General features: G+C 39.5%; 1 protein-coding gene across 2 annotated transcripts in view; it reads left to right on the forward strand.

Annotated features, from left to right (window-relative positions):
- The first annotated feature begins 815 nt into the window (after positions 1-815).
- LOC101746447 (ATP-binding cassette sub-family G member 8) overlaps positions 816-17,045 on the forward strand; it is a 72,008-nt gene continuing 55,778 nt past the window's right edge. For both annotated transcript variants that reach the window (XM_012695374.4, XM_012695376.4), the window contains exon 1: positions 816-1,064. The gene's annotated coding sequence lies outside the window, so the exon portion shown is untranslated. The remainder of the gene's footprint in view (positions 1,065-17,045) is intronic.

The following is a 17,045-nucleotide window of genomic DNA, read 5'->3' on the forward strand; positions in this document are numbered from 1 at the left end:
CCTGCCTGCGTTGTACTGTTAAAAGGGAGACCTCACAACTCATGTCTCAAGGTGGGTGGCCGCATTTACATTGTAGATGTCTATGGGCTAGGGTAACCACTAACATCCGGGGGACCGTGAGCTCGTCCATTCATCAATGCAATAAAAAAAATCTTCATTCTTTTTCCTAATTCTTATCCTGATCTCACATTATGTGGGTTCGGGGCTGCGTGTTCTTTTATTCCGCTGCATATGGATTTCGAATTAACGACCGGTCGCTTGTTTAACACCAACCCGCCTTGGACTATGTAATAAAATCATTAAATACATTGGTGTAGTAAACACTGCTCTCGTGTTTTGTTTATTTAGTGCATAGAACATATTTAAATTTAAATATTTAGTGCATAGAACAAAGCAATAAAGATGCAATTCGCACGCGGTAGCAATGAAATGTATACGTTTGTCCTTTTTCAGTGTTACTTCATCGAATATCGAATCGCAACGGTTCTAAGGAGTTTTTATTTTAAAAATTGTCACTTATATTTGATATGGAAACTCACATAAAACAACAGACTTCTCCTTAATGAAGAAAGTAACAATTTTTCCTCACATTTTCTACGCATCGTGCGCCTACATATTCACAGTCAACCTCAGAAGGCTGTAATCATTTTACGTCCCTTTCTAACGCATCAAAAAGCTTGATATGCATATGAAACGCCCACACGTTTACAACCGCGTTTATGTTCTTGCATTCCGATTATATTTTGTTTCGTTCTCTCTAGAACGTTTCATTGGGGTTCGAATGAGATGGACTATCTGCGCAGTGTCATCGACACAGGCTTCGCAGCCGATGGCAGTCGCTCGACCGCCTCAAGTCGGTAGTATCGTCGTTAAAATAAATCATTCAACTTAAAATCGATAAATAAATAAATTAAAAAAAAAACGAACGAATATTCGAAAAACAAATTTTGTATTAAAAGTCTATGTACCATCGTTTGTTGGTGTACTGAGTGATTATAGATGGTTTTGGTGTTTTGTGATCCGCTGGAACTGTGTTACATTTAAAGTCCCGTTGCCCATAACAGGTATGTATAATGTTGACATTGCTAAGGTGTTATTTCATTAACTTTTTCTTTCGATAACATTATTCTCTTAACAATTCACAAAGCGAACCATTTATTATATTGTAGCTAACATTTTAAAGTGATTTATAAACACCATGACTAATAATAGCCCAGTCACAACCAGTTCAAAGGAGGTCAGAATTTGTTAAGCTTTTCATTAGACTGTTGTTACAAGTCTGGAAAACTGTTGCATTTGAAACTACCTTACAACGTAACTAAACTTTTTAGACTTAAAACCAACTGTAGATTGTAATAGTTTGCGTTGTTCATTTCGTTTAAATCACAAGGAGAAATGTATAAAGCTTTCGTTTATAGTAATAATAATAGTTGTGGATTTATTGACCTGGTATAATGAGAAGGAAAGAAAAACCACAATGTTGATGAGGAATGAAGAGTAAAATGACTGACAGTTAATACTGTACAGCAAAACACTAAGCTCTTGAAGCAAACAGTATTTTTGATGCTTATTACTCCTCATCAATTGAAAGTAGTGCGCTAGACACGTCCTTGCGGATCCATCAGATCTAATACTTGCATTAGACGCCTTCAGCTCTAACACTAGGAGCTGGTTTAGGGACCCCGGTAACCGTACTCGTCGAACTCAGCAAGGGGTTCATCGTGCAACCTAAACCATGCATCAGTACGCGGAGTTTCTCGCCAGGTCATCTCAGCGGGTCGTAATTCCGATGCGGTAATAGATTCATTTGCGAAGCAGTTGCTCTTGAGTTGTTAAGTCTCCTTCGGAGACGCTCGGGCAGCTGTTAGCAAATCCCACCCCTCATGGCTGAGCCTTTGCTCGCCCACCTGTCCTGGTGAAACTGGAAAGGCGTCCAAGCCACCAGTAATCCTTCAATCATAAAAAAAGTTGAAAGTAGCATCCACTCCAGTAGGTAACATAGTGTTGGTGTTTTAATATACTGAGCGGCTGGTGTGGCCAATTTACTAAGATTCTTGCCCAAAAGCAAACGCATGCTCCAGTCTAGGTTTCTTTTGCCTAATACGTTCTGAGGAATTGTGTGAGATTAGCCCGCCGTCTCGTTTCTATCATCGCACCGCCCACCGCCTGAGCAAAGTTTATCTTTTCCCTAACTATTCGCCTAAGAGGCTATTCCAGCTACTCCCGGGCGAGTAGGTGAGCTCACGGGCTCAACCTGAGAGAATTTCCTAACATTAGCCCTACCAAGAGTAGTGCTTCGCAGAATCTACCACCAGATCGGAATCGCGACCCTCTGAGAAAATCCGGCCAGAAACTCAGTGGGCAAAGCTTATCCATACTGTGTAGAATTATAGCTTCATAAACAGTGTGTTTACAGAGGTTTTGCCACGTACCATCCGGCTTTGCAATGAAATGTCTTCCACGGTGTTTTAACTGTGCTATGATATGTCTTTATTCAAAAAGAGCTTGTGGAGAATCCTCAGCGGTAGGCTTGGCCGTGCCTCTGGCATTGCTGACGTCCATGACTGACGCTTAGCTATTGCATATTGGGTATATTGCGTCTAACATTGCTGACGTCGGCTAGATGGGGCGATGCTTGTCTGCCCAAGCTAATTATAAAAATGGTGAGCAACAAACAGATCAATACAAATTCACAGATACTTCAGTCATTAATTACGAATTTGTTACTAGATTCCGTAGTCAGTGTTTTCAAACAAAAGCGCAAAAATCCATATTAAATCTTCAGCAGTCAGCTACAAGACAAAGTAGCACATGGATCGATGAATTGGCATTGCAGTCGGAACATGACAGACCTTCAAATATGAAATTACATATTAAAAAAGTGTGTGTGTCCGCTCCGACGCACGACTGGAGTTTACTGGATATAAAAAATTAAACGAAACAATACGAGAAATAGTTCTATATTACGACAACACGATACACTACAGATTATTAACAAATTAACGAGACACAAAACAAACGACTAACAAATATATGAAAATACAATAATGAGAGAAACGCGCGATCAGTACGAGGCTTTGTGGCGGACTGCCGGCGCAGCAGCCCGGCGTCACCTGCGATAACGCGGCCGCGCGTTGGCTCCTGATTGGCGCGCGCACGCATCACGCAATCAGGAGCCAATCAGGCGCATAACGCATTTCGTGTGACATGCTAGTACGATTTTGGTCCCCATAATTTTCATACCCCGGGCCTATATATGTAAATCGATTCTAAAGGAGTAAACTCCAAAAATACGATCTTGATTATCCTTTTAAATTTAGTAAAGTTTCGTAAAGTATTTTGTGTAAATATAGAAATGAGCTCGTTCGTTATCTAAATCGTCGCTGGAGTTAAAGAGCAAGAAAATCACTATGTGAATTCCGCGCGTGCGTCTATTCTTTCTTTTGTTTTTTATGTTGAAAATTAATATCCATATACAACAATCAGGGCCGCTTGCCACTAGGGCGCCGAGTTAATCCATCACTGTTAATCTATGCTCAACCTATTTTCTTTACAATATTTTTCGGGAGCTGTAATCCCAAATTTTACCCTACAGATTTGTTAATACTCGTGTAGCCGAACGCAATTTATAAAATCAAAATAAATTTATAACCAAATTCAAACGGCACAAAATATCTAGGCAGGAGTTAGTTCAAGAAATCTGACGCCCACATTACAGAACGACGTGTTCCTAAAAAAAAAACTGGTCTAGAATACAAAAAGTCGTACAATCTAAGCGATTCAAGTGGCGTCCGTGGCGATTCAAGGATACAGGCTAAAACAAAGGCCGGTGTAACGAACTCCGGGATGAGTCAGTGTCTTGGCAGCTGACCGTGATACATGACTTTAAGGCAACGTTTTGACCTTTCCAAGGCTTTTTATGGTACTTAATCGTTTAGTTCCGTTGAGGTTTTGACGCCGAAATTGATATTACCAAGAAATTATGAAATAACAACAATATCTAAATGTATTGGGATTGCTATAATGGTTTTTTAGCTTTTTTAATAAAGTAGTCACCAAAATTCATAGATTTTAAGACTTTTTACTACAACTACAGGGATGGATTAGGTAGTTAGTTCTATTCTATGCCACTGCCTGCCTTCAAAAATCGTGCTAGTGCATTATTATACAATAGATGTATACAGTATTGATGGTGCTAATTACCAAACCCATTGACTTTCTCGCTGGGTCCTCTCAGTGGGTCGTGATTTCGCTACATCGGTAGATTCTGCGAAGCACTACTCTTACTAAGGCTAGTTTTAGCAAATTTTCTCAGATGGAGCCCGTGAGCTCACCTACCCATCCGCGCAAATTTGGAAAAATATGCTAATTTCCACGGTAGGTAATGCACTTAATTTATTTTAAGTCCGAGACTCCCATGAAATGTGTCAGGCTTGGCGAAGTGTACTATATCTATACTGTTTCTGAATTTTCTGGTGTATTTTTATTGATTTATAACAATATAGGTACTCCCATTATTTACATGATGTTGCGGTTTCTGAGGCCTATTTCCTAAATAGAAGTAGTCTCTATTTACCTACTCCAGGTATAATAAAAATCAAGTCTTCAGAAATCATCATTTGCGTAATTAGGTGGCACATTTTTTGAATCCTCACAGGACAGGTACCACCATCATGTCTATTTTCTGCCGCGAAACAGTAATGCGTTTCGATTTGAAAGGCGGAGCAGCCGTTGTACTGTAAAACTGAGATTTGAGATTCATCTCTCAACGTGGTCGGCACCTTTTAAGATATTGATGGGCCTCGATAACTACTTAAAACCTAAAAAAATTGTGTTCGCGATGCAGTACCAGTTAGCGAAGGTATTTAGGCCGATAAAGAGGCGTGCTGGATGTAGCTGGTCGTAATTAATTGACAACCGATAATTGAGGTTGCATAAGAAACGAAGCGACGAAACACCTTGTGCTAACGTAAGCAAAAAACACTATCCATCTTCTCGAAATGATCATTTTTATAAATCGTGTTTTGTAACCAATTGCTACATAACACGAAACGTTGCTAAAACATGAACATCATTATTCGTTTTTGTTTTAAATTGATGATATAAGAACTCCTCTAATTAACTTTGTAGAAATCCTAACATTATGGTTCCGAGATGGTTAACAAGCTGCATCAAATTACTACCTGTATGCAGTATGCTGACGCTACAGTTTTTGCATATTATGAATGTAGATAACATGTTTCACTGGCACAGTCGCCTCGCGTTCTCAATAGGAAATACAAAACTAATCTACAATATGTGAGACTGATTATTGCTAATTAAATGAAATACATTAATTTGCCAAACTATTCATTGCTTGCGCAAATGTCTCCTCAGAAGTGCCAACGACAGCCGTACCAAGATTCTAGAAATTGGATAAACCTTTTTGAAAGCGTCGGCTGCGATGAAAAAAAATAAAAAGACATGCACTTCATGCACTGGATTTATTGAGTTATTTTTTTGTTTACCTAATAATGCATAAGAATAAACCAGTCGTGAGTAACCCATGACACTCACGACAAAGACAAATTGAAAATCGCTTCACTAAAGTGAGGAATAAACTTTATAAAGCGTGATTGTCGAAAGAAAACATCCTAAAAGAAATTTGATTTTTTTTATTGCCCTTGTAGGCAGACGAGCATACGGCCCACCTGATGGTGAGTGGTTACCGTCGCCCATGGACTTCAGCAATGCCAGGGACAGAGCCAAGCCGCTGCCTACCGTTGCATGCTATTATTTGAGACATAATTCCTAGCTTACTTCCATTAATAGATATGACTTTTTAGAATTTCCTAAAAGCTATACAAACAGCATTAGCAGTATAAAATAGCTGTGATTTACTCTTGAGATTAACCTTGAATTAAATAATTGGAAGTAACAACAATTTAACTGAGACTAAGACTAAAGTGTTTGTTGCACGGTCTGTTAATGGTAACATAATTTTGTAAAAACCTAAATTATTAATACTGGCCCGCTACCGGAGCATGACTCGTTAAGAGTATTTCTGTAAAATGTAATCATCATCATCATCATGATGATGATTACATTACCGGAGCATGACTCGTTAAGAGTATTTCTGTAAAATGTAATAACGTATGTTAATATCGAAATTTTAGTCTAAAGCAGGTTGCATTTGCATATTTGGAAAGAAGCGTGGTACGAGGTGTAATGTGTTACAGATTTTCAATGTAGTTCAGCACTTCCTGACTTCAGAGCTGTATTTGAAAATAGAAAACAGTCTCCAATTTCAATTATTGAATTAAAGTTTACAGTCTGAGAACAGGGTATGCGTGTACTGGTTTTCGTTAATCTGTACACATCGTGTTTTGATTGGTAGGTTTTAAAATTTATTAGTTACTAGCTGACCCGGCAGACTTCGTAGTGCCCCGATAAATAAAAGACCTAAACTTTTGTATAAAATAAACTTAAAACAAACAAAAGGAATCCGTCCGACGGGGGACACATCAAAGGAATAACAAAATTGTTATTTTTTTATTTAACTCCGAGCATTTTCATATTTATCTTACCTTTTAAACCTTCTCTGGACTTCCACAAATAATTCAAGACCAAAATTAACCAAATCAGTCCAGCGGTTCTCGAGTTTTAGCGATACTAACGAACAGCAATTCATTTTTATATATATAGATTAATTTTTTGGTTGACATACTCGTATATAAACTTATTTCTACATTTTCTACATTATGCAAATGCAACTACTCAGTTACCATTTTATCAAGAATTGTCATATTTCGCAAACTACAAATCGTTTAAAAACAAACTACATAATATAAAAAAGATTTAAAAAAAAACAACGTTGAATCATCAAAATGCAATTTAACAATAATCCATACACACTCAGAGAACACACTCGGAGAATGACTCAGGTGAATTGATCTGCGATGAAATAGGAAAAACCAGATTCAAGACCGCAAAAGAAATTTAAAGCTACGTTCGGAATGTGGAACGGGAGAACAATCTCATGTCTAAAGTCTATTTTATGGTTCGATTATATAAAAAATAATAAAAATTTATTGTGAGAGGTTTTTGTTCGAGAATGCTAACCTTTAGGTATAATGCTTATGGCCGAGCCAATTTAAGTCATATATCATGAGTTTAAGTATGTCAGTATACTTAGCTGCTAATATAGAGATTATTTAGCACATACAGATAAAGCCTCGGACGCCAATATCTATGTAGTTGTAATGTGTATACTTCGCATTTGCACTTGAGACAGATAAATTCAGAACATAAATCCAGTAGCAACAAGGATCTAGGCAAATAACCACAATAAGAAGCACATAGTACTTTCTGTGAAAATAAAATCTGAGAGAATTTGGAGTCTTAATAATTCCAATTAAAAACAAAAAAACAAACTTTTTTTTTCTACCTAAGCTGATAGCCTTGACAGGCTATATCAGCGTCGCCTTAACTAGTGGGTGAGCTCACGGGGCTCAAACCTGATGACGTTGCTAACACGTACCCTAACAAGAGCCGTGCTTCGCAGAATCTAATACCGCATCGGAATCGCGACCTACTGAGAAGATCCAGCGAGAAACTCAGTGGGTTGTGTCTGAGGGTTAATTTACTCGTAGAGCCCTTCGTCGCGAGTGACGGGTTCGACGAGAACGATAACCGCAAGCAACACTAAAAAGAGACAATCACATCCATTAATAGAATTTAGCAAGAATGCAATACTTCTGAAGGGTTCACTTCTTCCGCACTAAGGTTTAATAGTAAATAAATATATTTATCCGGTCAGAATTTTCGACGGTGAAATTAACCAAGCCTATGTTATCTTCCAGTAAAACAACTAGTAGTAATAAATATAATTCATTCAAAAAATTACACAATGCGTTTGTAAAGAGCGCGCATGTTTTCATCCAAGTGATGTCTTAATACAAGGTACATGTGTTATCGTGGCAGTGAAATTTCAATATCATCACGTCGTTTTTGGTCCAATTATAATATTTATTCATTTCGAGACCCGGACATTCCACAGTGGTGATGGTGCAAGATTTTGTGTAGTTGGCTTCGATCATAATAGTACGTAGTTGGGCTAATCGTAAAGTATTCACTTCGAAAGATTGGGTCCCCAACTGATGGCGGCCGCCGGCTCGTTGAGTTGGCTGTTCGCTTCTTCTTTTTTCGGGCCGGGGATCGAACCTCCTACGAGGTCCCTGCGCTTAGGGGGCGCGCGGGGTATGTGGGACTTGACGATCTGCAGGTGTTGGGACCAGACCGCGGGGCCAAGGAATTTTAGGGCCCTACCGCACTAAACGACTCCCCTGCACTCACATCTCCGTCCGGGGTCAGAACCCGGTCAAAGTAGGGGGGTTCCCGCGGTCAACACTACAACCAGATACGCGGCGCCACCCTCTATCGACCGATAGTCGACGACCAACGACACCAGTCTCCGCGGTACGGCGGCCCTACCAGGCCACCCGGGCGATGTCGCGATGATCCAGGGGGCAGCCGCGTCCCGGCACAGTGGAAGTTCCGGCGCGGAAGCTCCAATCTCGGCGTGGTGTGCTCGAAGCGTGGTCTCGCCGCCTAAAGATCCTAAAATATCGGGGCCCCGGCCAGAAAAATAATAATCGTAAAGTATTCATTCATCCCAACAAAAAATTGCCTTTTTCTTCGTTAAATTGTATTTTGACCTCTCTTCTTTTTTATTTTTTTTTCATTTTGTTAATAGAATTATAATTTATACATTTCATATTAAAATATTATATTTGTTGCTGTTTGTAGGTATAAGATAATATGTGACACTTAGTCGTGCATTTCGGTTTGATGGGAAAGCCGTTATATTATACAATTGAGATTTCGACCTCATATCTCAAATGTGGCGGCGTTCAATTTTTTATTTCTATGGACTGCAGTAACTGCTTAACGCCAGATGGGCCACGCGAGAAGGTTCCGTGGAAGTAAAGTCTACTGTCGCTAGTATGCTAATATCAGATAACTTCATATGTTTGAGTGCTTCTAGTATTCATGGCTTTAATTGTAAACGCTTAATGCCAATAGGCTCGTGAGTTGGTCAATCATTTGAGTTAATCCTAATAATAAAAATTCAACCTATATTATGAATTAGAAACAATTTACGGTTTTTAAGGAAAACAAAAAAACAGCCACATTGTGATACTGTGGTCAGTGGAGCCTGGCTTAGTAAATATCTAATCGGTTTACACATAAATGGCCACGGGAAGAGTGTCGTTAAAAATTATGGAATATTCGTGACGAAGTGAAGTCGTGCTAGACGTGTTGTTTCAAACGAAAATGATAAACAAGTCGTTCAACTGCTCGTTAGCCCACTGTAAGGTTCTCGGTAAATCTTGACAATGTTAAAGAAATAGCATTTGGGAATTGTTGGCTATCGAAGAATTTTTTAAAACTTGTACCTGTCATTGGCGTAATGTTTATTTTTTTGCCTTCCCTATTCGCTGGTAGCCTAAGGGGCTATTCCAACTTCGCGCGGACGGTAGTGAGGTGGGCTCGACATAAGATAATTTGCTAACACTAGCCTTAACCAGAGCAGTGCTTCGCAGAATCCACCGTCGGATCGGATTCGCGACCCACTGACAATATCCAGCGAGAAACTCAGTGGGCTCTATAACAGAATATTTTTTACTGGTGGTAGTACCTCTTGTGAGTCCGCGCGGGTGGGTACCACCATCCTGCCTATTTCTGCCGTGAAGCAGTAATGCGTTTCGGTTTGAAGGGTGGGGCAGCCGCTGTAACTATACTTGAGACCTTAGAACTTATATCTCAAGGTGGGTGGCGCATTTGCGTTGTAGATGTCTATGGGCTCCCGTGACCACTTAACACCAGGTGGGCTGTGAGTTCGTCTACCCACCTAAACAATAAAAAAAATCTTTCAATGTTATTTTCATCGACTTCAAGCATGCAACACTTCAATTGATCAATTTGAAAATTGGAACACGTTTCAATGGTTTATATAAATTTAAGATGTTTCTCACGCCTATAGGATTCACAACGTAAATACTGTCACCCACTTTGGATACACGAAGTTGAAGCCTTAATTGTGTCTATATATTAGTAGAACGGCTGTTCCATCCTCCAACCTGGAATGCATAACTGCTTCGCGTTCAAAATAGACAGGGCAGTGGTACAGGCTTACAATATGCCTTACCACTAGTATGTACATGGGGATCTGCTACCGTTAGCAAAGCTAGCGAGCGTAACTCTAGTTAAACTAGATGATCAATAAGTACAATACTTACTTTCAGCTATAAGCGTCGTCATAAGTAGCATATAGGTCCACGCTAACAGCAATGCGCGCGTAGGCATCGGCTAGTCAAACAAGCCATTCTGGATCGCACCGGGCCCGAAAGTACCCATTACGTTAGCAGCATTGCCACGCTGTATGGCAATGGATAATCTCTTTTTATTTTTTTATTTTTTTTTATTGCCTTTGTAGGCAGACGAGCATACGGCCCACTTGATGGTAAGTGGTCACCGTCGCTCATGGACGTCAGCAATGCCAGGGGCAGAGCCAAGCCGCTGCCTACCATAAAGAACTCTCCGCAAGCCTCGTTTGAAGAAGGACATGTCATAGCGCTCGGAAAACACCGTGGAGGGGAGCTCATTCCAAAGCCGGATGGTACGTGGCAAAAAAGATCTTTGGAAACGCACTGTCGATAAACGCAGCGGTTTCAGATAATATGGATGAACTCTGCTCCGATGGCGGGAGGTGCGATGATAAAAAGGAGATGAGGGAATCATCTCGAATAATTCCTCAGAGCATTCCCCATGGACCATGCGGTATAAAACACAGAGAGAACCGAAGTCCCTCCGTAGACCCAGAGGTTCCAAGCGATCCGCGAGAGCAGGACTATCGACCATCCGAACAGCCCGTTTCTGTATGGAGTCAAATGGAAGTAGCTGGTATTTGGGAGCCCCGGCCCAGAGGTGAGAGCAGTACTCCACGCGAGGTCGGACCTGCGCTTTATAAAGCGCAAGTCTCTGTCTAGGCGTGAAATACCGCTTCGCTCTGTTGAGAACTCCCAACATTTTAGAGGCCAATTTGGCTTTACCTTCCAAATGACTCCGAAACTGGACATCGCTCGAAATATCGACCCCCAGAATCCCGATACTCGCGGAAAGCTGCAGGGATACTCCTTGAAATTCCGGCGCCATGGCAAAAGGGTCCTTCTTCGCAGTGAACGCGCAAACCTGTGTCTTCAATGGGTTGAACTGAACTGAATTCAGTTCACCCCACTTGGAGACCCGCCCCAGAGAGTTCTCCACTTCAGACACAAGTTTTAATCGCCTCTCGTGTACAACGCTTCGAGAGAGACTCTGATGGCCGATATATCGCGCATCCCCCGTGCTGTCATCCGCATAGCCATGCATGCCATCAATAGATAGCATGTCATTGATATGCAGTATGAAAAGCGTGGGGGAGAGCACCGCACCTTGTGGAACACCAGCGTTGATGGTCATGGTATCGGAGCAGCAGCCGTCGACGACAACTGCAATGCTCCGTCCATCCAAAAAGCTAGCGATCCACTTGCAGAGTCCCTCAGGGATCCCGTATGCTGGAAGCTTCGATAGAAGTGCCCTATGCCAGACCATCTCTGGACCAGGTACGACCCAGACCAAGGATCGTGGCCTAGCTCTCTGAGGCGGTGGCCAATTGCGGCAATAAATTTTTTGGCCTCCGAACTCCACACACCCGTCGTTTCCACTGGCACTGGAACAAACAGGTATGTAGATTTCAGAGCAGCATACTTGGCATGCTTCGTTTTCACCGACGCCTCAGCAGCAAAGCCCGCACGCCAATGATCAATTAAACGTGCCTAGACGGAGTACAAAAACATAAGAATTCCATTACATAGTATATGTATTTCTTTTACTAACAATAATATGTAAGTTCTACCACCATAGTCTATTTGACAAAAAAAAACTTTATGTCGAAATTAAGAGAACAATTCCCCAATTCATTGTGAACATAGGACATTACAAACCCGATGCAGAGCATCGTTTTTTTACTCCGGATTATTTAATAATAGGCCAATATTATTAAAAAAAATACAATTTTGTTTTTCATGCCGTTGAATATTGCACGAATATTCAAATATAGACAAATAGCACTTCAAACGTCCATTGACCACGAAAACTGTATTTGGAATGTCAAAAAAACATCATAATGAGAATGAAAAACGCAAGATTAAACCGTAAATGTAGTTTTAATTATGTCTACGATTCGCAAAACCGATGAAAATACTAAAATTGAATGAATGAAAATACTAAAAACCGATACTTTATTTTCTAATCTGATGAGATATTTAAGTAGCAAAAGATATTAAGCCATCGACCGAGTAATCTTAATTTTTCGTTAAGTTAAAAACATTTATTAGGCTAACTGAACTGTAACTAGGCAGGTTAGCAATTCATCACTGCACAGCGGTGTCTAATCGAAATGCGAGGTTATTGAAATCCGCAGAAAATGTCACGCCATTACGTGTTATATTTTTAACCGACTTCAAAAATGGAGAAGGTTCTCAATTTGACTATGTTTATGTTTGTTACCTTATAACTTTTGACTGGATTAATCGATTTTGTTGATTATTTTTTTATTAGAAAGCTGACGCTTCCCGTGTGGTTCCATTTCAATTTAGTCCAGCTGTGATAAATGGTATCCATGAAAAAACCATTTAAGTCTTAAATTTGCATTAAGTACGTGCGCGACAAATAGATGAATAACTCAATATCACGCCAACCGATTTCGATGAGTATTGTTTTTAGTGTATATTAATTTGTTTTGGAATATCTTTTTTTTATCTATTTGAAGTCGGTTATTGTTAAAGCATGTCTATTTAAAATTATTATTTTCAACAAACCTAGCACTTTGTCGTCATGGTGGATAATATGCTGTTTGTTTTACAACAATCGTTTAGTTTTCACTGGATGTTTTCTGTAATTTAAGAAACACTCAATGTATTGTTTGAAATGCATTTATATTTGTGCCTTATGAGTACATTCTCGTGTCGTGGAACCCTTAACGGCTTACGAACGTGACACGGTTCGCCGTTGACAAACTGATAAGCTATTGTTTCACGAGCAAGTGGTTTCCATTGTCCGTTGCGTTGACTTCATTCAACATAATTACATAGAGAACTACTTTGCTATACGCATAAGAACTTATCTTAGAAAATACTTTTTTGGAACGAAGTTCCTTATGGGACGATGCGGTGGGGTACTAACTAACCGGGAAAAAACGTCCGTAACGTAAGATTTTTATTATAATGCACACAGTGTACGACTTAACTTTGTAATAACATGCAAAAAATGACATAATATTTTTATTATATCTTTTTTATAAATCATTGAATTCGATAACTTTGTAAAGTAGTTTTTTTTTCAATGTTATGGGATGAACATTGTCTACGATTGCGACTTACTGCGTCGGCTTACTGTATACTGTCTCCTCAGCAGGAATGTGTAAAAGCCTAAAAAATAGTGAAGTCTCAATTTGGTTGTTATAATGCCGATCTTACCTATAAACCAGAACGTATTTTATCATGCACGGTACAAACGTTATCTGGTCTAGTCCACCGCGAAAGGCTAATGACCATTACTGGTAGTAGCACTGAAACCAACTTAGCCATAATTTAGATTTACGAACCAAGTCCTTGTCGTATAAAGCACATGTTAAACGAAGCTTTACTAAGGTTCATGTAGAAAAGTAATACAAATCCTCCGGAATAATACTTTTTTTATGATAAATGGATTAGAATGAATAGAAAGATACTGTCTTGTTCTTCACCCTGAAAATTTCATAATGATCGATTGAGTACTTAAAGCGTGTGAACGAAATAAAGAAACAAAAAAGCTCTTCCTCATATATTAATTATTTACTGACTTTTAAGCTTTGAAGTCAATGTGAGTTTTGACTCCCACGTATCGATGCATCGTTCTTGTAAGGAGAAACATCATGTACTCGCTTTTCTCACTACCGTAAGGCTCAAATTGACGTCAGAAACTTTGCAAACGCGACCATTGGACTCATAACTAGTGGCAACTACTTAAGTAGTTTTTATGTCTAAACAAATTCACTAATCTAATTTAAGAACATTATAAAAGTTTAAACGCTAAAACTGCATTATTAGAGTTGATCGCGTTGTCCGGAAGCTGTATCGAGACTCGCATCCGCATATTGCTCATAACATTAATGAAAACAATTTGTGAACCAATGTTCCATCAATGTTTTGTTTGCAACGGAACTATTTATTTCTACGCTCGATTTGTTGTGCACAAAAACAGTGTCGAGGGGTCAAAATCTATTTTTGATTTAAGGGACATCTCGCTTAATATATAGGCGACATTTATCTTTGTAATTAAAGGTGCGTTTTTTTTTGTATTAGCATCAACAGTTCCATGTTTTTAATTAAACTTCAATTAAGCTTACTCCATTCTAATAGCTGAAAGAAATTCTATGTTATATTTTTTCGAAATTTTCAACTTTAAATGGCTGTAAAATTGCAAGAATGTCGCGCAAATTGCCTTTCACCCCTTGACGTGTTTTGTATTCGCTAAATAATATAATCGATAGTAATATAATCGATAAACTGATCTATTTAAATAAGATCTGTGACATTTTATGTCAACATACGTGCCAGTTGTTTGCGAAGGCTGTCTGATATTTTGTGCATAAATCTTTGATGTTCTGATTTCAAGTAAAATCTAGAGATGTGCTTATTAAAATATATTTATTAATGTCTGTTGATTGTTTATTGATTATACGATATAGTTTGATAAATTACAGGTGAAGTAAAATTAAATTTTAAGCTATTTATTGTTGAGATTGTTTGTCGATTATGGTATTAAGAGTCTGTCTAGTGATTAGTTTACGAAATTATTACATAAATTTTGATTTTTTAACCTGCAGACGGAGTTCGGAGTTTAAGGTTTAGAGGCATGACGCGAATCCATAAGGGTCGAAGTGGTTTCTTTATTTGGGTAGCTCCATAGAAAGTGAGAAGAATATAAACACAATATCATTCCGTGAGCAACAGAATGAATACGCGTCGGTTTCGTGGTGAACGAACGGGATTTTTAGCGGGATCTCAGTTTTTGTAACCAAATAATAAGGTCGTGTTCTCACAATCACAAGGTCCACGAGACAAGTCTATTTATTCGGTTAAGCGGGTTTCACACGGTCCGCAACTGATTTAACGAACAATAGGTCGTAAGACTCATTAAGTAATTCGATATCATTAATTGTTTTGTTGTTTTACATTACTTGTTCTTCGACGTGAGATTTATCTCTTAGATTTGATGGAGATTTTAGAGAAATTACGAAAGATTTCTCTGTTACGCTGACAAAGAAAATGTGCACCTATGCAACTTCAATTAAGCTTACTTCATTTAAATAGCTGAAATTTTTTGTTTGTTCTGACATTATTTTCCAGTCTAAATTTTAAATGGCTTTCCTGAAAAGATGCAACAATATCGCTTAAACCAAACAGCCTTTCACAACTAGATTTACAACATAATATTATAATTTTGTCGTCCGCGCGAAGTTGGGATAGCCCCTACAGCTATCAATGAATAGAAAAAATAAAGACTATGCATGTGAATGTGAATATTTTATGTTTGAAGTTTTCGGATTTATGTCGTATGTGAATGTGGGACGTCTGTCGGGTCCACTAGTCGATATTTACGAAAGATACCCGTCACGCTAACACAAATTGTGTAACATTAAGACTCCTCGCGCACTAGGCAGTCTGGGTGCGGCAACCAGGCTGCGGCAGCCAGACGAAGAATATACGGCGTTGTATGGGAGCCCGCGCAAATAAGTAGCCCGGAACTCTTGGCTGTGGCAGCCAATACAACGCGCCTGTTGCACAGCAGCTTCCGGTCACTGCCCTCGTCGAACCCGTCGCTAGCGACGAAAGGCTCGACGAGCGAATTAACCTATAGATAGAGCCCACTAAGTTTTTCGCCGGATCTTCTCAGTGGGTCGCGTTTCCGATCCGGTGGTAGATTCTACGAAGCACTGCTCTTGCTTGGGTCAGTGCTAGCATCACTCCGGTTTGAGCCCCGTGAGCTCACCTACTAGTTAAGGTTACGCTGAAATAGCCTCTAAAGGCTATCAGCTGAGGTACAAAAAAAAAACAATCTCTTGTATTTAAAAAAACCGGTCTGGGTATGTATGAACATCTTTAAAATAGTTATAGAATAAGCCTTTTGAATGCCGTTCTCGAAAAAGAGGATGAATCCAGTGTCTTTTATTTTCCTTGCGTTTTTTACGAGATAAAGTCCAAATCGCTCGAGGAAAGCATCATAAATGGGCGTCAATTGGCTGCTATAACTGGCTGCTCAAATATTTCGGTTGCCAGACTGCCTAGTACACGGGTAGCCTAATACTCACATAATATATCATAAACCGAATAAGCATATCTTAATTATCAAAAAAACGATATATCATTAACGTATCAAACGCATCCGATATTACAAAAGATCGTGCTTCTTTCGCTCCACCCCCAAGGTCCAGATCAAAATCAAACTAACACTTAGTAGTAAACGCACAAGTGCAATTAGCGTGATATACACTAGCATTGCGTAATGCAGGATAGTTCCGACGATGTCTGCGCAACAACGTGCACCACAATGTACTCGGCGGTGACTGGTAACAACGCGCCGGAACGAAATGCTATTGTTTTACATTTTTATCGCAACGATCCGTTTTAGAATTACTGTCGATGATAAAAACGAAACGGGTTTTCCACGTGCGTTGTCCTTCGAACAGCTGTTCCAATTATTATGTTGTTTTTTTTTTTCATAACTAAACTGGTAACCTAAGGGTTTATGGCAGCGTAACCACGCGAGTAGGTCAGCTCACGGGGCTCTAACCTGGAGAGTGGAGACGTTGCTAACACGGGCCCTAGCAAAAGCAGTGCTTCGCAGAATCTACCACCGGATCGGAAACGCGACCCACTGAGAAGATCCAGCGAGAAACTCAGTGAGCTACTACTATGTTA

The sequence above is a fragment of the Bombyx mori genome, chromosome 22 (genome assembly GCF_030269925.1).
Source record: "Bombyx mori chromosome 22, ASM3026992v2".
Taxonomy (NCBI): Eukaryota; Metazoa; Arthropoda; class Insecta; order Lepidoptera; family Bombycidae; genus Bombyx; species Bombyx mori.